Source organism: Somniosus microcephalus, chromosome 4, assembly GCF_052327205.1.
Source record: "Somniosus microcephalus isolate GS21.2 chromosome 4, FLI_Smic_1.0, whole genome shotgun sequence".
In the NCBI taxonomy this organism is placed as follows: domain Eukaryota; kingdom Metazoa; phylum Chordata; class Chondrichthyes; order Squaliformes; family Somniosidae; genus Somniosus; species Somniosus microcephalus.
Window position 1 is genome coordinate 270,399,287 of NC_140990.1, and position 22,379 is coordinate 270,421,665.

Genomic DNA, 22,379 nt, shown 5'->3' on the forward strand with positions numbered 1-22,379 from the left:
CACTCTGTAACAAAGAACTTTTTTATTTCATTCATCTCTTGCTCAAAACGGCGAATCATTTGTTCTAATTGCTGTTGTAGTTTGAAATGGAGTTGAGTTCGAGCCCAGTGTCCCTCAAAAATGTGCATATCAGTAGACTTGACAGACTCAGGATTCTCTGTTAAACTATGTTGTTGTTGCTCAGTGGAATTCTGTGCTGAAACTTTGTCTTTTGCACATGGGTTGGTCTTACCATCATCAGTTCTAGAGTCTGGGCTGATTATCTGCACCGAGTTCTCACTCTTTATGGCTTTTAGAGAATGCCAGTCCATATTTATGTTTCTAAACCACTCCCGGCCTAGTAGTGGTGGACCTCCCTCCGGTAGCACATATAAGTCCATTATTTGACTTCCTTCGCCCTTGTTGGCCACTGCAACCTTTATTGTCCCGATGGGGTACACTCTCTGCCCCGTGTAGGTTGTCAATATAATCTCCGTATCCTGTAGGGGAATATGTTGGAATAACCTTCTGTAATCTTTCTTATTCATGACCGACAATGCCGATCCAGTGTCCAATTCCATTTTTACTTGGACTCCTTCTATCTGAAGAGTAACCCAAATTGTCTGGAGGTCTGCACCCTTACCAACGTTGAGTAGCCTTAAGCTAGCCAGTTCAATACTGCTTGCGTCTGAATCGGACTCCTGTTCGGCCGCCTTGTGTACCTTTGCGTATTTCCCTTGCGGTGACTTCTTGTTGCTGGTCTTCTTCGCTGACCTGCATACTCTAGCTATATGTCCAAGCCTACCACAAGTTCTACATTCTTGGTTTTTAAACCAACACTGGTTCTGATCATGCGTTGTCTTTCCACAACGATAACATTTGCCAGAACTCTCACCCAATTTGTGTGCACTGAGCTCCGGTGACCGTAGCTGCATTACTGCCGTGCCTCTCGCTGCGGCTTCGTGTGCTGCTGCCATAGTGACCGCCTTCTCAAGCGTCAGCTCATTCTCCTCGAGCAGTCGCTTTTGTGTATCCTGTTTAAATAAACCACACACAAATTTGTCTCGAAGTGCCTCTGTCAGTCCCGTTCCAAACTGGCAATATTTCGCTAATTTACGCAATTCCAGCAAATATTCAGCATTGCTTTCATGCTGTAGCTGCCTTCTGTCGTAAAATTTAAATCGTTCCGCTAGCATCAGCGGCGTGGGGTTTAGATGATCTTTCAGGACAGTAACAATCTCATCGAACGTCTTATCCGCCGGTTCATCTGGTGATAACAGGTGTTTCAATTGCCCGTATGTCTTCGCACCCATTAAATTTAATAATGTTAGAGCTTTATCTTGGTCACAAATTTTATTGGCCTTACAATAATTTTTTACTCTTTCAACATATATGGCCCAATCTTCGAGGTCACTATCAAAGGTGCTAATATTCCCGTGTTTAGGCATTGTAGATTTGCAATTTCTCAGATTTTATTTTCTTTACTTGTTATCAAAGATGGCGGCTTCCCGCTCTTGCCGTCGTCCTCCGCCCACAAAATGGCGGTTTTCCCGCGCTTGGCGGTCTTCACCCGTCCCCCGACGCCGTCTCCCTTCAGCCCCCGAGTGCGGCCCTTATCAGCGGATGCGATCGATGGCCCGGCTGCGCCTCGCACTTGAAAGCGGCCCGGCCCTTATCTGCCGATCGCTATCGCCCTATACCTCTCTCTTCCCCAGTCCTGTCTTCTACTCCGGTTCACAAGCTGATGGAGGCTTCAGGGTCCTAATGCCTGTCGCTTCCAGTGGGGTGGTGAGTGGTGAGGTTTGAAACCTCTCTTCAACCGCCGTGGAATAACTGCCGCAGGGTAAGAACCTGACTCGTCGCCAGTGTTAAGTCTGTGAATTATTTAGTTAATTAAAACAGACTAATGAGTAACAATAAAAACAGGTCTTTACTGGTTGGAGGTAGGGACTATACTGAATACAAGATTACTGCACAGTGCTTATATACCGGTGTGTTCACCCCCGGTATTACGTCTACAGCAGCCTGAGAAAGTAGTACATCTCTTAAGGTGGAACAGGCTTAAGCTCTCTTAAGGTGGAACAGGTTACATACACAACAAGGCTCAGGATCGGAAATGGCCGGACCTCGGGACCCTGAGGTAAGGGCGTAGATTTTTTCCCGATAGGAGGCATCCGCACGCAAGAAGCCTCCTATCGGAAATTACGGGCCAATATTTTTTAAATGGTGAGAAACTATTAAATATTGGTATTCAGAGAGATTTGGGTGTCCTCGTACAAGAAACACAGAGAGTTAGCAGGCAGGTACAGCAAACAATTACGAAGTCAAATGGCATGTTGGCCTTCTTGCTAGAGGGTTGGAGTACAAGAGTAAGGAAGTCTTACTACAATTATACAGGGCTTTGGTGAGACCACACCTGGAGTACTGCGCACAGTTTTGGTCTCCTTATCTGAGAAAGGACCTACATGCCTTAGAGGTGGTGCAACGAAGATTCACTAGATTGATCCCTGGGATGAGAGGGTTGTCCTATGAGGAGAGATTGAGCCTATACTCTCTGGAGTTTAGAAGAATGAGAGGTGATCTCACTGAAACATACAGGATTCTGAGGGGGATTGACAGGGTAGATGCTGAGAGGTTGTTTCCCCTGGCTGGAGTGTCCAGAACTAGAGAGCATAGTCTCAGGGTAAGGGGTCGGCCATTTAAGAGTAAGATGAGGAGGAAATTCTTCACTCAGAGGGTTGTAAATCTTTGGAATTCTCTACCCGAAAGGGCTGTGGATGCTGAATATTGAGTATATTCAGGGCTGAGATAGATAGATTTTTGGACTCTAAGGGAATCAAGGGATATGGGGATCGGGCGGGAAAGTGGAGTTGAGGTCGAAGATCAGCCATGATCTTATTGAATGGTGGAGCAGGCTTGAGGGGCCGTATGGCCTACTCCTGCTCCTAATTCTTATGTTCTTCTGTTCTTATGCTCTTTCCCCTACTAAGTTTCTACCAAACTGCTTTTGACTGTGAATGCTAGCTGTAAATTGGAAAGTATTAACAATCAGCTGCTGAGTGATGCAATTTTTATGTGAATGCAGAGGAAAGCATTATTAGATGTTTGAACTTACAGAGGCCTAATGAAATAGCTGTTTCACAATAGGGCCCTTCCAGCTGCTGATACCCCCGAGGCTGCTCCAGGCCTGCTAACAACTAATGTTGCCCTTTAATTGGCTGCAACCTTTTAAATGCTGCTCCAGTACTGTATTTCCCTCCCTCCCAGTGGCAGTCAGCCAATGAAGGGCAGTTTTTTGGCCCCCAAACCACCCTGCATGGCTACTAAGGTTTTTGAGCGGAAACTGCAGTGGGTTATTGGCAGTTTCACATTGATGGGCATTAGGACTGCTTCCAAAAGGATGAGAATCCAGGCCTTTATCTCTGTGCCAGGAAGGTAGAAGTGAGCTCAGGATAGTTGGGTTTTTTAGTTCTTGAGAATAAGGACATACACACACGCACACACTGATCACTTTTGATCTTATGCTAAAGGAAAAGGTGGTATGGCACTGCTGCCTCTGCCTATTAGTTAATGAGTAATTTACTCTTCTTTGGATACATTTACTATCATTTGTGCCAGCCAATTAGTAAATTGTACATTAAGTAAACAACTGATAAATATAAAGTTTATTCCAAAACAGCTCCATTGGCAGAAGAGATTCTCAGCTCAGTTCCCTATTCCAGATTGAAAATGTCAAAGATCACAGTGTCACAGCTGATCCATGCAGCATTTGATGCCTTGAAAATGTGTTATACAGTACTGCACAAAACATGCACTGTGGAAGATAGCCAAGAGGTTAGCAGCTTTTACTAATGATGTTAGGGTTTCACTAGTGAAATATTAATCTTAATTAAAAGTCAGGGTAGTATTAAGTGTTGTACAATATTTTTTATTTTCAGTGCTGTGCCAATGTTGGTGAAATGCAGTATCCATATTTCAATTGGTATAATTAATTGGAATGAAAATTGATACAGTTGGGACACGCTATTGCTCAGTTGTTTGTTCCAAAATCCACGTCACCCAAAAAACTGAAGCTTTTTAGATCCATTAAAAAAAAGTACACGTACATTAATTAGGAAAAAAGTATGGATGAGTCTGAGTTTTATTTGATAGCTACACCTCAGATTATTTTAATGTCGTTATTCCAGGTTTGAAATAAATTGTGGTATTCCGTTGCCAGGTGTATTAGCCCACAAATAGCCATGACTGAGGAAGATTACTGCTGTTAGGTATTCATAGCAAAATTCAACTGAAAGAAAAATCAGATGGGGTGTATAATGGGTGGCTGATTCGCTACCGCCTTTTTGCACCCCAACCAAAAGTTGAATTTCACGCCCAAAAAGTGAACTCTTCATGACCAGAAGCAGAATTTGGATTACCTGGAAGGACTGAATGACCTTTTTCTCATTCTGTCTGGAAGTTGTAAAAGAGCTGATGATGGTGGCTATCGAACTTTGAATTGAAATGCTGCTGTTCAAAAGCACTGCTATCCTTTCCAGCAGACCGATGTCCACATATGTAACCTGCAACAGAAGGCAAATTATTCAGTAAAATGTGGTAAGCAGAACTAAACTAAACTGAAATAATACGATGATGGAGGTTATTGCAGATTTGTGAATGGAATTGACTGCATGGATGGATCAAGCAGGAAATATGATCTCCTGGTGACACATATTGGGTGTGCTCTAAACCAGGAGTTCTCAACCAGGGGTCCGTGGCCCTTTGGGACCCCCGAGAAGGTTTCAAGGGGTCTGCCAAAATAGCACTATCCCAAGTTAAACCAATCATATTTCTCCTTGTTTCTTCAATTAAACCAATTGAATTCCAGATGTAACCTCTTGTCAATCAATTAACCAATCAGATTCTTCTTTTGCTCTGAGCCTTCCTTCACGTTTAACCAATAGAAACTGTTGTTTCATCCGTCGTCTCAATCTGCCGCCCTCCTGACCAATAATCGTTGCTTAACTCGCATTTCTGGGTTAGAAATGGCCAGTCTGGTTGTTCAGTTTATTCAGCACTTTGGATGAGCGATGCAAAGCCAATCAGTGCAGCGATTACAGGTGGGGTCGGGTCAGGTCGGGGGGGCGTCGTTGTGCTTCAGACATGGCGGGACAGGGCAATCCGGTGCAGAGAGAGATACACCAGGCCTGGGCCAACAGGGAGTACATTGAGGTTATCACTAGCAGAATCAAAAAGATAGTGGATTTCCTCAATTAATTCAGTAAGGAACAGCAGCCTGTGAATAATAAATAACCAGCAGTGACACTAGAGTCACCAAAGGCGAGCTTCCTCTTTACATCCATTCATTCCGTTGGGTGCCAGTAATGCTGGGGTTTAGGGCCTGGTTCAGGTCATATCCTGTGTTTGTTGGGCCCTTGACGGTAGTGGTAAAATAAAATTGCGTCCAATTGCCAGTTATCGATTAAAGGGTGTGCGGTTAATATATGATTGGAATTTCTCTTCCTAATTAGTCATATTAAGTAAGTAAAACAAAAATAACAATAAATATATACAGGAAACTGTGTGTTATCCGAAGGCTAAGCTCGAGCCACCGGCAAAAATCTGGAGCTGTTTTGTTAGGTTTTTTTTCTTCTCGTGGCTTTTTTTTCCAACAGTCAGGCTCTGGAAAGTCTCTCTGAAGCTGTTGCTAAGCTACAGAGACGCTTCCAAGGTACGGGCCGACTGTTTAGAAGCTGTTGCTAAGCAACAGTGTTTGTTGTCAGATACGGAGATGAAAAGCTCCGTATGCTTCAACATTAACGTTGGTGTGTCCGGCAGTTTTGAGGGAACGGCAACAGCTCAGTCCCGTTGGTGCCGGATAGCGCACAGTTTCCTGTATGTTTAATTGTATAACTAATTTTTATACAGAAAAAGTACTTGTGTTACAGGGGGTCCATGGATTCTTTATAGCATGGGAGGGGGGCCTCAGAAGCAAAAAGGTTGGGAACCCCTGTTCTAAACCATGCTGTGTTTCACAGTTTGTGTCCAAACTCTGATGTCAACAAGACATCGAACTGAAAACTGAAACTTTCTGCCAAAGGCAGCAAGGTTTTAGTTTCTAGTTTCGTTTATCACTTTCCAAACAATAAGACTCAAAAAGAAACCGGAAACCTTCATTAAGATTTTAGTTTCCTCTTCTGGTTGCGTTATTGTCAATCAAAAGTTTATGTTTGCTTTATACTGCTCGATATTTTTTTTCCAATTACCTCCCTGTTATGGAAATATGATTTATATTTGTACTACAGTGCCATTTACCCACAAATTAGGGACTATATATAGCTATATATAAAAGTCTCTCTAGCAATTTTTACAGACCAGGAGTTGTATGTTTCCACTGCATTTAACATTTCGAGAAGACTTTTAACTTTTTGACATGAGTGTGACTCTGTAATGTTATCCCTCTGGACAGGTTGCTGACTCACTTCTTGCTGAGAACTCTTAATTCAGTGGTTGTATCAATAGGTGTTTGCATTGGGAGTTGGTAAAGACTCACAAAGCCACAGTTCTGTTGATTATTCATCGTTATATGAGGCTAGACTATATATCTTGCTGAAAAAAATCAAAGTGCGGATCTTCAATTAGAGTTTTTGTCCATTATTGGTGAAGCCAGGAAGAAACTTCTTTTGAAGTAATTTAATATATTCCTATAGCTGCACATATGTGTGGTGCCTATAGTAGTGGGGAAGATCAGACTATCAAATGAGAAGCTGAAAAGTCCATCAGAAAAGACTTGCACTGGTTGCTGTGTCTGGCAACATTGTCGTCTAGTCACTCTCTTACCTGTCTCAGTTGTCTTAGTATTGCTGTTTCTCTCTCCATCTCTCCTTTACTGCTTCTGTCTCTCTTCTGTTCTACTTCTGTCCCCTTTTGCTGCTCTACCTGTAATCTACTTCTGCTTCTCTGTCTCTGTTTTCTTTCCTTTCAGCTGGGAGGCGGTATGACATGCTGTGATGGGAAAAGAAGCCACTAATAATTGCAGGCTGCATTTGGGGTGGGGTTTGAGGAGAATATGTAGCAGTAATGGCTCCTTTCCTATCCCCTCCCCCATCACTCATGCTTCCCCCACCCTCGCTTCCACAGCAACCCCAACACCTTCACCGTTACAACACCCATTCCGCTTGCTATAACTCACTCACTCTCATCACTACCTCTACCTCTTTCCCTTTGAACTACCCCATGTATCCTCCCTCCCCCTTGCTCTACTGTAATTCACCTTACTCTTAACCTTCCACCTTCAACCCCCCCCCAACTCTCACTTGATCCCTCAAGGGTTGGTGGCAAGAGACCAGGGGGCTCCTCACCCTCAACCAGTTTTCCTCCTCCACTCCCCCCACCTCATTGTGCAATTTGTGGGAACCCAGTGGCCAGATTGTGCAATCAATGGGTGAAAGTCTCACTATAAAATAAAATAGCAGCTATTGTGTATTGGAGTATGACACCATCTGACTTGTTGACTGTCTCAGGCATGCTACTCTATCCCCCTTCTCCCAAAACTCCTCCAAGCCCACTCCCCAACCTTGTCACTTCCTGGGTCTGCCGCTGCACGCTTTCCTCTTTTGCTGGCCTCCCTGTGCCCCGACACGCCGATCTGCCACTGCTGTGTCAGCCTTTGCCATCCTAACTTCTCTTCCAACTCTTATTGCTAGCCACTGTTGTAAATCTTCGCAGCTACCCCATGTCCAACTACACTTTTGTGGGAGCTTTGCTTCCACTTCTGCCTCCCTCAGGCTTCACTTTAAAAACAAATTTCTGGTTTTCACCAGGAATAAGCCTTTAAAGTGCAGGTGGGCAGGATTCCCAAAAGGAAGCCCTTGTTATTTAACTAATTTTCAGTTTAAATAACAATGTCTTCCTCAGCCCCGCAACGTTACCTCTGGAGTCCGCCAAGGACCTATCTTTGGCTCCCTCGTTTTCCCCATCTGTATGCTACTCTTTGGCAACATCATCTGCAGCAATGGAGTCAACTTCTATATATTAACTGACAACATTCAGCTCTACCTCTTCACCATCTGTTCTGAACCCTCCACTGTCTCTGTGCTGCCAAATGCTTGTCCAACATCCAGGCTGCGATTTCACCTATCTCGGCGGGTCCGATGCGGCCGGGGTCGGTGGTGGGGTGCGACCCCACTGCTGGCTCCAGCCCGCTCTGTAGAGTCTTCTTCTTCTTAGGCTGTCCCTCGGGACCGAGGATGACTTGCTTCCACATTAAAAATGAGTTCGCAGGTGACTGATGAGTCCAATGCGGGACCTACAGTCTCTGTCACAGCTGGGGCAGACGGTGGTTGAAGGGGCGGGTGGGTGGGGTGCTTGGGTTGACGTGCGCTCCTTGCGCTGCCTGCGCTTGGCCTCCGCTTGCTCCCGGCGAAGAGACTTGAGGTGTTCGGCGCCTTCCCGGATGCTTCTCCTCCACTTTGTGCCGTCTTGGGCCAGGGATTCCCAGGTGTCGGTGGGGATGTTACACTTTTTCCAAGGAGGCTATGAGGGTGTCCTTGAAGCGTTTCCTCTGCCCACCTGGGGCTCTCTTGCCGTGCCGGAGCTCCGAATAGAGCGCTTGTTTTGGGAGTCTTGTATCGGGCATGCGGACAATGTGACCCGTCCATCGGAGCTGATTGAGCGTGGTCAGAGCTTTGATGCTGGGGATGTTGGCTTGAGCAAGAACACTGACGTTGGTGCGCCTATCCTGCCAATGGATTTGCAGGATCTTGCGGAGGCAGCGTTGGTGGTACCTCTCCAGTGCTTTGAGGTGCCTGTTGTACATGGTCCATGTCTCTGAGGCATACAGCAGGGCAAGTATCACTGCTGCCCTGTAGACCATGAGCTTAGTGCCAGGTTTGAGGTCCTGGTCTTCAAAAACTCTCTTCCTCAGGCGACCGAAGGCTGCACTGGCACACTAAAGGCGGTGTTGGACTTCGTCATCGATGTCTGCCCTTGTTGACAGTAGGCTCCCGAGGTATGGAAAGTGGTCCACGTTGTCCAAGGCCTTGTCGTGGATTTTGATCATCGGGGAGCAGCACTGTGTGGCGGGGGCAGGTTGGTAGAGGACCTTTGTCTTACGGATGTTTAGTGTAAGGCCCATGCTCTCGTATGCTTCGGTGAAGGTGTTTACGATGGTTTGTAGTTCGACCTCCGAGTGAGCGCAGACGCAAGCATCGCCTGCATACTGTAATTCGATGACAGAGGATGGGACGACCTTGGATCTGGACTGGAGGCGATGGAGGTTGAACAGTTTGTTCTGTAAATTAGCTCCACTCCAGTGGTGAGCTTACTGAGGGTGAGATGGAGCATTGCAGCAAGATCACTGTAGAGTGATCTTACGTTGATTGGCTTTGTTAAGCCCACCCAGTGCATTTCCCGGCCAATTGAAGGAAGCGGGTCTGACGACGTCATTTGATGACGCGTCATCAGCCAGTTTCCTTAAAGGGACCATGCGCAAATTGATTTTGACAGTTGTGCTGTCAGTGTTCGACAGCATTGAGGTGCTGCAAACACTGACAAGCACTGCACAGAGGTGCACGGCTGCACCCAGGATCTCCCATGACTCCCTCCATATGCTTATGGAGGGAGTCACAGCACGCAGAGAATTCCTCTTCCCTTCCCATGGGCAGAAGAGACTTCCCCAGGGGATCAGCGCAGCCTGGTTGAACATTGCGCAGGAGGACACAAGCAGGGATGTCGTCAGGAGGACACGGTTGCAGTGGTGCAAACCTTTCAATGATCTCAGTAGATCACGAACCGTTACTGCAAAGCCACACTCAACCTCATCCTGCTGTGCCACTCATCACATCCCCATCACTCAGCCTTCCCTACCCTACTCCTGCACATCCTTACTCACACCAACTTACCTTGCCCCTCCAGCCATCCCTCTCTATCTATATTATCACTTCCCCATCTCACTAGCCACCCTCACACTCACCCTCATCCTAGTCCAATCATGCCAACTAACAACACACAAGGGTAGGCACTTGTGTGTTTTAGCCAATGTTCATGTGAAGTTTCTGTTAATGTGCTGTCAAACATTGAAATCTTTATTTTCAACACCATGCGTTCTTGGACAGATCTCTGTGCACTTTTGGAAGTGGCTTAGTGAGTTGCAGTGAATGGTGAGCCATAACAGTACTCCTCGCAATGGTGATGAGTGTGAAAGCAATGGCTTGGGCATTGTAGGGATGCTTTATGGTGTTGGTGTGGGGTGGTGCCAACCTGGCGCATCATGTGGCAGCCAGGGTGTACAGCGTCAAGTGAAGTAAATCTGGCCATGGTGAGGCCATCCCTGGCGTCCCGGGCAGCAATGTGGTCGGGTACTGTTGCCCTGTGCCCTGTGCAGCATCAGTTGATTGTGGAGAAGGTTGGTGTTGTTGTTGGTGTTGGGGCTGATCATGGTGAGATTCTGAGGACCAAGGTGAGATATTTTCAAGGGCACCGATGCTGATGGAATAGATGGCAGGTGAAGTTGAGATGAATCTGTCAATGGTCAGAGAGGTTGTTCCAGTGAGGTGGCACCGGATAGAGAGTTTGCTCCAAATACTTGCAAGTTGCATAAAGCTCAATCTGTCTTCCAAATGCAGTAAGCAACAGTTTGTGAGCTTGGAAAGTGAACAGCTGTGAGATGGGAGTTTTTATACCACTTTTGCAGCTGTCAATTAATCAGATAATTCACTGCTGAATCCACTCACGACCTGCTGAGCTGACGTGATCCCCGAGCAGCGTATAACCCGTGGGGGAACTCATAAAATTGAAAGGTAAGCTTAAAATAATATTTAAGTGCCTCTTAACAATATCTTAATGATCTAAATTGCCTCCCCCGCCACTTAGTGTCGGGTCTGTTCAGCGCTGACAGACCCAATATCTGGGAGACTAGCGTGGAGGCGGGTTGACAGCGGGTTTCCTACCCGCTGCCAAAAAGTTTTTCCCGCCACTGATCGCGCCCGCTGACCCCACTGAAAAATCCCCCCCCCCCCCCCCCGCCCAATCTTTAATGAGCCACATTTCCTCCAGCTAAACATTGGGAAGACCGAAGCCATAATCTTCGGCCCCTGCCATCAATTCCATTCCTCTCCCTAGCTACTGTCTCAGGCTGAACCCGACTTCATAACCGTGGTGTCCTGTTCACCCCTCAGTAAACTTCAATCAATCAATCAACTTTTTATTGTCATTGTTAGTGCACAAGTGCAGTACAACGAAATGTAGGCTTGCGGCTCCCGAGGGTGTACTTATCAAAAACCTTCCTGCCTGTATCCTACCCCACACTAAGACCTGCTCACCTGTCTTTGCTGATATACATTGACTTATGGTCTCCCAGTGCCTCAGATTTAAAATTATTACCCTTGTGCTTAAATCCATTCGTGACCTTACCCCTCCCTATCTGTAACCTCCTTCAGCTCTAGAAACCCTTTCAAACTCTCTGCTTGTCTGACTGGCCTCTTGTGCATCCCTCGTTCCTTCACTCCACTATTGGCGTCTGTGCCTTCGACTGCCTAGATCCCATGTTCTGGAATTCCCTCCCTAAAACCCTCCACCTCTCCATCCTCTCTTCCTTTAAGGCCTGTTTTAAAACCCACCTCTGTGACCAAGGTCATAACATCTTCTTTGGATCAGGATCTGTTTTTTCATTGCACCTCTGTGAAGTGAATTGGGACATTATTCTGTGTCAAAGGCCCTATATAAATAGAGTCCTTGCAGTAGTGGTAGTTCAAAATCCTTTTCCCACTTAAGCTCAGGAGCCAGCTTTTGAACTGCAGGCAAGGAATTCCCTAAAGGGCTTCCCTACTCCTTGGTGAAGGCCCTATTATTTAAACTAGAAAGGCTTCAAATTATAGGTTCTTGCCCAAATCTGTGGCTTGGAGCAGTATCTAATGTTCTTGCTCCCTCATCCCACCCTGACCACCCATTCCTCACTGTGCCTCCTGCCCGAAAGCTTATCCTTTGCTTTTTCCTACTCCTTCGGATCGCCTCTTTCCGGAGTACCTTAAGCACTTGTTCCATTTGGCCCCTCACCTTTTCATTCTCCCTCCGAGTGCATCTTGCCTCTGCCCATATCCCTCCCAAGCCAGCAGTCTGCATACACTACTGGAACATACGACCCCTTGGGCTACATCCCTATCCTCACCCTTCAGCTGAAACTTGCATTCTAAAATGCACTCATGACCTACGGGCCTAAAGTACCCTACTACCCATATCCCTCCAGTGCCTTCTTACATTTTCCCTCTTACTCCTGCTACGTCTCACCCTGAATACTCATTAATCCCTACCCCTTATCTTTTCATCTCCCTTCTACCAACTCCCACCCTTGCCTCCCCCAGCCAGTTTCCGCAGGCACTACCACCAAATACTTCCTATCCCGCTATACACTATCTTCCACCTGAAAGAACATACGAGACAATGAAACTGAAGAAGACATAATAAGAGACAGAATGAAAAGGCAGTGAAGATGAAGATCTACCCATGATTTTTCTCTTACCCATCTCTATTGCCTTAATTTTTCTGTTTCTGTCTGTCTCTCCCTTTTGCTTTCCTTTCTCTCTTCTGTTCAACGTTTATCTCCATAACATTTCTTTTCTGCTACTCTTTGTCTTTTTGAATGATAATTGGTGTTTGACATGCCAGGTATGGAGACGCCATGGGCTGCAGGTCCCATTTGCCAGTGGCGAATGCAAGAAAAATGCGGCCTGCATCCCTCAGCAGCTCCCTTCTTGACCCCCTCACCTGTGATCTTACTACTTCCATGCCCCATTATATTCCCTTATTCCTTGCCCTTTGAACTACCCACTCAACGGGGCTAATTTAAATTTTGGTGGATAATGTAAAATGGCCAATATTGATTCAGCCGCCCGTTATACAACTCTCCTGATTTTCATTTAAAATCGGGAGATATGTATAACGGGCGATTGAATAAATATCGCCCATTTTACACTACCCCCCAAAGTTTAAATTATCCTCCCATTTCCCTCAGTCCCTTGTTGGCTCCCACTTCCCCTTATTTCTGTTCCCCCTCAATCACTGTCCTCACCCAAGGGATTGCAGTCAGAAACCCCTTATATCCTCTCCAATCGTCCCATCGCCTCACCTCCCACTACCCCATCCTACCCCACGCCTTTCATCTTCCCTCCCCTTCACCCCATAATGCCTATTATTACCTCAGCCCCCAATTCCTCCCATCCCACCATGATCTCCCCTTGCTGCTTATCCACCTGTGCACTGCCATTCCACCCCATATTGCCCCATTCTCTCAGCACCCGATATTCCCATTCTCCACTACAACCTGAGCACAAAACTGGTGGGTGCAAGTGGATGGGTATGTGCACTGCTGGCGATAGGCCTGAGCGGAACCAGGCAAGTGAACGGCCAGAGGTGCGATTGGCTAGAGGGTGTGTCGGCATCGGCAAAGGGGAAGCAGTGTGTGTGGTTAGAGGTCTGGGCTGGGGAGACCCTTGAGGGCCAGCAGGCCGAGGAAGCAGCTGGGAACGGAAGAAACTGAGGCCTATGGAGTCAGCAGCAGGGGAGTAAATTTACAATTAAATTACATTAAAAAAAAATTACTTGGCAGTGGCTTAAAATAAAATTTACATGAATTAAAAATGAAATCTTAACTGAGGGACTAGAGGCTCACAGAAGTTAAAAATATCAAAGAATACCTGCAGTGTCACCTAGAGGAACAGACCTGGGAGACGAAGCTTGTGGATCAGCAGCATTGAGGGGGCTGAAAGTTGAATACATAATGCTAATATCCATACCGTACAATTAAAATAAATACCCAGGCATTACACCCATGTGTGACAGCCAGACATGACAAAATTTTGGCACAGGAAGTAAGTGTGACAAATAGGAAGTGGACACTGGACGCAAAACTTTTAATATATTACATCAGATGCCTAACATTTGCTGTACAGGCTTGTCTATGAAGAACGGCTACTTAGAACTGTATCCTAAACATCAGCATGAGTTGTGCATTCACAACAAGAGGGCTGAGGGAAGAAAATCTGTCGGAACATTGGAGGAGGGAAAGTATATAGAATCATAGAATAATACAGCACAGAAGGAGGCCATTCGGCCCATCGAGTCTGCATGGGCTCTTTCGAAAAGCAATCCAGCTAGTCCCACTTCTCCGCTCTTTCCTCATATCCCTGCAATTTTTTCTCCTTCAAATATTTATCCAATTCATTCATTCATATATATAGTTTAGCAGTTTGTAAATAAAATGCCCGGAGGGTAAGGAACAAAAACAAGGACTTTAGAACAAATAACGATTGTAAAATTGTAATTTGTGATTCTCCAATAGACAAATAATACTAAACATGATCAACCTCTTTCAGTATCCTATAAAATGTATGGGGAACTAAGAACGCGATAGGATAGTGTCCTGTCCAAAACCTCTGTGAAAGTTTTTTGAATATTCAAAACTTTAAGGACACATGTTGTGTAAAATATACATCTTGTGGTATGTACTATGTATTTACAATTATTTAAATGACATTTCCTCACTTGCAGAAATCTGAATGAAACTTGTTACTTTTGAATTGATGTTTGCTGTTGCTGTGTTCTGCCAAGAGGTGGCATTTTTGTTGGATGTTTTAAATGTCATTACATTTATAAATCAGCAGAGGGCAGTTACTGACTGCAAACACTTGCAGCTTGTGATTTCCTCTCATTGTTAAATGGAGTGAAAAAAAGAGTAATCATTAACAGCATAAGAAAATGTGGAAAAGAACCAACAACAGGACACTATCCAGAAGTTTGCGCAGGTGCAATGAAAGGTGCCTTTGGCGATGGCATGAATATCTTTATAGAATCATAGAATCTCCCATATCTAAGGAGGATTGGAATATTGTGGCCAGTACCTCTGCAATTTCCACCTTTACTTCCCTCAGCATCCTAGGATGCATCCCATCCAGTCCTGGTGACTTAACTACTTTAAGTACAGCCAGCCTTTCTAGTACCTCCTCTTTATCAATTTTTATCCCATCCAGTATCTCAACTGCCTCCTCTTTCACTATGACTTTGGCAGCATCTTCTTCCTTGGTAAAGACAGATGCAAAGTACTCATTTAGTACCTCAGCTATGCCCTCTGCCTCCATGCACAGGTCTCCTTTTTGTTCCCTAATCAGCCCCACCCCTTCTCTTACTACCCGTTTACTATTTATATGCCTATAGAAGACTTTTGGATTCCTTGTTATGTTAGCTGCCAATCTATTCTCATACTCTCTCTTTGCCCCTCTTATTTCCTTTTTCACTTCCCCTCTGAACTTTCTATAGTCAGCCTGGTATGCTTTAACAGCCTTCTCAACTGGTCCTGCCAGCTTCAAAGATTTGTGTACATACACCCCCAGGTCTCTCTGTTCCTGCACCCCCTTTAAAATTGTACCATTTAGTTTATATTGCCGCTCCCCATTCTTCCTACCAAAATGCATCACTTTACACTTCTCTGCGTTAAATTTCATGTGCCTTGTGTCTGTCCATTTCACTAGTCTGTCTATGTCCTCATAAAATCTGTTACTATCCTCCTCACTGTTTACTACATTTCTGAGTTTCGTGTCATCTGCACATTTTGAAATTATGCCCTGTATACCCAAGTCCAGGTCATTAATATATATCAAAAAGAGCAGTGGTCCGAACATCAACCCCTTGGGGACACCACTATATACTTTCCTCCAGACTGAAAAACAACTATTCACCACAACTCTCGGCTTTCTGTCTCTTAGCCAATTTCATATCCATGCTGCCACCACCCCTTTAATACTGTGGGATTTAATTTTGCTAATAAGTTTATTACGTGGTATTTGAAAGTCCATATACACATCAACCACACAACTCTTATCAACTCTCTCCATTACTTAAAAAACAGTCAAGACACATTGGGGGAAAAATTCAGTTGGTTTGCGCCTCCTGTTAGCACCTTAAGAGGGCGCTAATGGGGCACAAAGCAACTAGTGCCCGGGCGCGGCGATATCTACACCTCTCGCGAAATTGACCGGACATTTTGCGGCGGCACTAAACAATACCGCCCGATCTCCTGCGCACGCAGATCTTGATGTCATTCGAGCGTGCAACGCCCTTGTGGCGCCTCGGACCGGATATTGAGTGGCGCCCCTATCCATTCCGCCTCGCGCAACCAACGACAGGTAGACTGGAACGCTTCCCAGTCGCTGTGGGGCTGGGGGGGCACTATTTAAAGGGGGCCTCTTCCTGGCTTTTTCTGTGGTAGACATTTTTGCACCACTCGTTCTGAGAGAGAGAGAGAGAGAGAGAGATTCTGAGAGAGAGAGAAAGAGAGACTTCTGCATTGAGTCAACACTGTGTGAAGTAGTTTTGGCTGCTGAGCATAACTTTGCAGGTACTTTGGTTTTTGACCTTCATAACCTTGATTGCCAAGAGACTATGGGGGCTGCACTGATTGGGGGCATCGTCCTGCGCCAGCAGAATTGGAGGCCACAGAGACGCAGAGAGAGAGTGGCAATCATGGCCAGACGGAAGAGGGCCAACAGGCCTCTGTACAGGAGACCTTACCCTCTCGGGGTATTTCGCCAACAATTCTCCTACGTTAATATGTCTGAGGAGCAGTGTTTGCGAAGGCTGCGCTTCAGCAAGGAGGTGGTCACTGAGCTCTGCCACCTGCTGCAGCCAGATCTGCAGCCTCAACTGAGGACCAGGACGTCTCTGTCGGTGGCAGTAAAGATCACAGTGGCTCCGAACTTTTTTGCCACCGGCTCATTTCAATCAGCTATTGGGGACATCGTCAATATCTCCCAGTTCGTGGTCCATTGCTACATCCGTTAGGTCACAAATGCCCTCTAAAAGGAGACGAGAGTACATCTCTTTCCCCATGACCCCGGCCAAGCAGCATGAATGCGCAATGGGCTTTGCGAGGATAGCAGGCTTCCCCATGGTGCAGGGCGCCATTGACTGCATGCATGTGGCTTTGCGTGCTCCGCATGAGAATGCAGAGGATTTCCGCAACCAAAAGGGGTTCCATTCCTTAAACGTGCAGTTGGTCTGTGACCACAGACAGCTGATACTCGCTGTCAATGCCCACTATCCTGGCAGCAGCCACGATGCATTCATCTTGCGCCAGACTACTGTGGCAGAACTTTTCCAGGCACCGCATCACCCAGGTGGTTGGCTTCTCGGGTACAAGGGATATCCACTGTGCTCCTGGCTGATGACACTGCTCCGTACGCCCAACACCCTTGCTGAGCTGCGGTACAACGAGAGCCATCTCGCTACCAGGAACATCGTTGAGCACACAATCGGCGTGCTCAAGCAATGGTTCCACTATCTGGACCACTCAGGAGGAGCCCTGCAGTACTCGCCTGAGCGAGTCTCCCTCTTCGTAGTTGTGTGCTGCATGCTGCATAACCTGGCAATCCTCAGGACCCAGCCAATGCCACCAGGCCTTTGAGCACCACCAGAGGAGGAGAAGGATGATCATCAGCAGCACCAAGGCGGGAGGGAGGCCCACAATGTAGAAACTGGAAGGGCCGTCCGTCAACGTCTGATAGCAAGCCGCTTCTAGGCCCCTGCTGAGGAAATGGCTTCTGCCATTGAGAACAACATGAATGAAACCAACCTGCAACCCCTAAGCCGGCCAAGGCAGCAATGATTCCAAAGACCAAACATGTAAATTTTGAATACAAAAATTTATTTATTTTACAAACTCTGTGTGTGTCATTTCCTCATGACAAACTAACAGAAAGAAACACAAAAAAACAGTCATTAACATAACTGGTTCTCACAACCTGGAGATAATGTCCAAAACACTAAACAAAAGTTTGACCACGAACCTCGGCCTTTAATAAAAACATGACAACCTCCTACTTTTTGCCCTTCGAGGGTGATCACCTTCCCTTGCGCACTTCCCCCCTTCCCACCCTACTGCTCCTCCGTAATGGGACCCCAGTGGCTGCAGCAAGGCTGGAGGAAGGCTGCTGATTGTCAGAACCTGAGACTGCAGATATCCTTGAAGGACGGCCTCAAGCAGCTCTGGGCCTGGAGGGCCCAGCTGCAGACTGCACCAACTCTGCATGGGCGACAGCAGTCTGTCCTACAGGTGGTGGCAAGTGCAGTGGAGAAGTGACAGTGGTGGCAGCAGGAATGCTGTCATCTTGAGAGAGGACAGCAACTCCCTGCTCGACCGACACACTGGCACTCGCACAGGGCAGCACTTCAGCATCCGGAGTAATCTGCTGGAGCACAGATTGCTGGCCTGCTGCGGCGCAGTGAGAGCCCCGGGGAAATGTGTCCGAACCAGCGAGGATGGCAGCAGTCAGTGCTCGCGTGGCCTCAATCTGAGTCTGCATGAGAGCAGTCAGAGATGGGGTCATGGCAGCCAGTGACTGAATTGTAGCACTAAACATTTGCGTGGCATCCGCCTGTGCTACAGCGAAGTGCTCCACACTCCTTGCCAGTGGTTCAATGCATTCGGGCACCCTTCCCACTGCACCCATGAGCGGAGTGTGCATGTCCACCGCCTGGGTGTTCATTTCAGCGATGAGCCGCTCCTCCTCTGCGTCCAGTGCAGTAGGTCTCGCTGGCATATTCTCCCTCCGAGGAGAAGGCCCCCAAGCTTCCCTACCCCCATCGCGTTGCTGCAGCCCGCTGGGTCCTGGAGCATCACCCTCATCAGACCCTTCCCCCTTGCTCCCCTCCAAGGAAGGCGTGTTCCCAGTGTGGGCATGGGCTTCCTCGGGAGAGGGTGGCGCTGATGCTCCGGCTTCATCTTCCTCCTTGCCTGCAGCTTCACTCCCACTGGCAGCTTGAGGGCCCATCTCCTCAGCTGGTGAATCACCATCTGAAAGCAGGGAGGTACAAGAGTGGCTTTAGCGTGAGGACAGGGTGGCAGTAAGGGAGGAATGAGTGCAGCGATTCAATAAGTTGGATTGAAAGTGTCAAAGGCTGGTGTTGTGAGGGACAAGTGGAAGGAGAGAGGACAAAAAGGTGATGACCTTACCATTGCTGTCCAGAACGGGGTCGGCGTCTCCAGTGGCGACGGGACCGATCACCCGGCTTGCCACAATCCTGTGGACGTGCACCTCAAGATCGCTGAGGGGTTGCAGCTCCTCCACCGGCTGCTGTCTCCTATTATGAGATAGCTTGGCCTGCAAGAAAAAGGACGGCGTCTGAGTAAATATACAGCCATGGTCTTGCCTGATGTGCCTCCTATAGGTAAATAGCCCTTACTGTATGCAGCCATGGCCTTGCCTGATGTGCCTCCCATAGGTGAATAACCATTACTGTATGCAGCCATGGTCTTGCCTGATGTGCCTCCCATAGGTAAATAGCCATTACTGTATGCAAAGTGTGGAATGTGCGTGTGTGTTTCATGAGAGGGCCAAGGTGTTGGATGAGTGTTGGGCATTGGGGTTTTAAGACCCTCTGGCCATAGAGTGAGGTTGAGATGGAGTGATGGAGAGGTAGTGAAAAAAAGCCACTCACCCTGACGACTCGAGTGAGGTCGTTGAACTTTTTTCTACATTGAGTATGGGACCTGGGCACCATGCCCCTGGAGGAGACGTGATGAGCCACCTCCCTCCACACTCTTCTGTACTCGCGCGGCAATGGCCTCCTGCCACTCTCTGGGTACAGTGTTGGATCTTCTGCGCTCCACTGCACCAACCAGAGCCTCCAAGGCCCGCTCGCTGAAGCGCTGTGCTCGCTCCCTGGCCCTCTCCATAGTCCTTGGCTGCAAGATTTAGCCACAGGTCTCTCCAGGCCGAGATTCAAGGCTCCAATGAGCAGGGTGTGGCTGGAGAGCAAGATCGACCCTCCCCTTTAAGAACTGGCCGGCGCCAGTGTGTCTGTGTTCCATCGCTAACTGACAGCACCTGCGCTGCGCCCGCGCTCTGAGTTAGCGCCTCGCTCCTCGGCCTTTGCGCCTTAAGAGAGGTGTGTAGCGCCTGATTTAGCGCTCCAATCAACTCCAGGGGTGATAAAAGCCAAGTTTGCAGTCGGAGGCAATAATTAGCGCCAGCCGCTAAACTTTGCGCATGGCCAATAATCGCGCCCCAAACGGGGCGATACTGAAATTTTCCCCCATTATTGCTTGTTAAGACACGACTTTGAGTTTATCACAGAAACCTAATCAGTGATAGCATTTTTTAACTCCTGTTGAAATTAGTTACCACTGTTGACATTTATGTGTGATTGTTGTCTCAGCAATGCCACAAGTGTATATGCACAGAACAGTTTACAGGTGCACAGTATTTATTTTCTTTAAAAGGCCTCTGTGTGGGCTTCCGATGTAACTATAGCAGAAAAAAGAGCTAATCTCGGCCACCACTTGCAATAAGATGTTAAGAACTCCCTCTCAATACAGTTCTGGTCCCAGCCACCAAGAGCCCCTGAGACCATGAAATAATTGCAAAGCACAGCCTGCTTCCTGGTTTCAGCAACCAGGGCACTTGAAGTACACAGCCCCAGCTTTGATAGCTCTTTATGTAGTGTTTTTATCAGACCAAGGTATATTTTAAGAGAGTAGGACACAAGAATTAATAAAAGTTTTACTCAGTCTTACAGTATTTAATATTAAAAGAACTGTGCAATACGTTCTTAGTGCTGTGGAGCTTCTCTTCAACAGGCTTCCCAGTAACAAGATCTTATTTAGAACCCTGCACATTCATGGTCCCTGATGATTCTGACTTGTATTTCTGACCTTTTCTCCGATGTGTTGCGCAGCTATTGAAAGTGACACTTCCCAAGTACAGTCATCAAATAGAGTAGGAACAAACCATGATCATTAAGGGCTATGAATATTCAGATTTGTAAATAAACTTGGGTTATTGGAGGACCTATTATAGCAAGGTGCCATTGCACTAATAATTAATAACTTCCCAGGCAGTTCTTGATAAATTTAATACTGTAAGTCTGAGTGGAAATTAGATGTAAACCCCTGTGGGGCATGTTGGCCTCATGTCTGAATTCCTGCTGTGTTATCCTGGCAGGGGAAGCTCTGAGGCCGGCAGTGTGAATTTGTAAAGATGTTTTTAATATCCTGAGGATGTGATGAGGCACTATATAAATGCAGCTTCTTTTTGTCTTTAGGTGCACCTGATACACTTTGCTGATTTATGGTACAAGTCTGTACAAGTATGTGAACTTCAATGAGAATACTAAAGGTTAAAAATTCTTATGCACCCACGCCAGGAGAAAACATTGCAATATTGCCGACTCCTAGCCTGCAAATGTTCCAACCATTACTTTAATGAATGGAAAATTGCAGACCATGAATGCGCAATTTTATGATCTGTGCTCCCACTGCACACCAGGAGCAGATGCATGAGTTTTTATGCCTGAGAGACATAAAATGTTATAATGTTGCTGTAGCAACAAGTCATGCTGATCAATACCATGATATAGCTGTGATTGTCAAATATCTATTGTCATATTTCACAAATAGGTTTTAAAAAAAGAACTTGCATTTATATGGTGCCTTTCATGACCTTTGGATGTGCTAAAGCGCTTCACAAGCAATGACGTACTTTTAAAGTGTAGTTAATGTTGAATGTAGGGAAATGCGACAATCAGTTTGCACAGAGCAAGGTGCCACAAACCGCAATGAGATAATTGATCACGTAATGGCCCAGTAATTCCGTTCCAAACGCGTGAGTACGGTCGGGGTACTCACGCGTCTGGCCGGAGGAAATGCCGGTTTTCAGCATGCACAGCGCATGCAGAGAAAACCGGCATTTCCAGTCCTCTGAACGAAGGGGTTCAGAGGCACAGCGCGTGCGACTGCACAGGCAGCGCTTGCGCAGTGAACTTCGTCGATTTCATTCATGGATTCAGTGAGGTTAAGTCCTTACAAGTTACACTTGAAAAAAGCATGTGTAAAGTTGCTCCAGAGGCTGCGGAGGAAGATATATTTTATCGTGGAGCTTCTGAAAGGCAATATTTTTGTTTGGGAAAGGGAGGAAAGTTATTTTAAGAAATGCTGAGGTAAGTTTTAAAGTTTAAATTTTTTTTTTTAAACGGGTTTTCAGTACTGTAGGTAGAAGGAGCAATTGTGGCTGTGTGAATTGAATGTGAAAATGAGTGTTCTAAAATGAGTAATGTAACATTTCCAACACTTTTAAGAAAGAAACTTTTCATCAGTAATAAGTAATTATGTATGTATGTCCGCATATATTCCTTTACGTATATGTATGTATGTTTTATATTCCTTTACTTATGTGTATGAATGTATGTTTTTAATTATGATTTTCCAATAAGTTACTTTCTCTGAAAGTCATAATTAAATACATACATTCATACACATAAGTAAAGGAATATATACATACACGCAAAGGAATATATACAGACATACATACATAATTACTTAAAAGAATATATTACTGATGAAAAGTTTCTTTCTTAAAAATGCTGGAGTCATTTTT

General features: G+C 46.3%; 1 protein-coding gene across 3 annotated transcripts in view; it reads left to right on the forward strand.

Annotated features, from left to right (window-relative positions):
- ifih1 (interferon induced with helicase C domain 1) overlaps window positions 1-22,379 on the forward strand; it is a 184,110-nt gene that overhangs the window by 49,119 nt on the left and 112,612 nt on the right. The gene's annotated exons all lie outside the window — the stretch shown is intronic.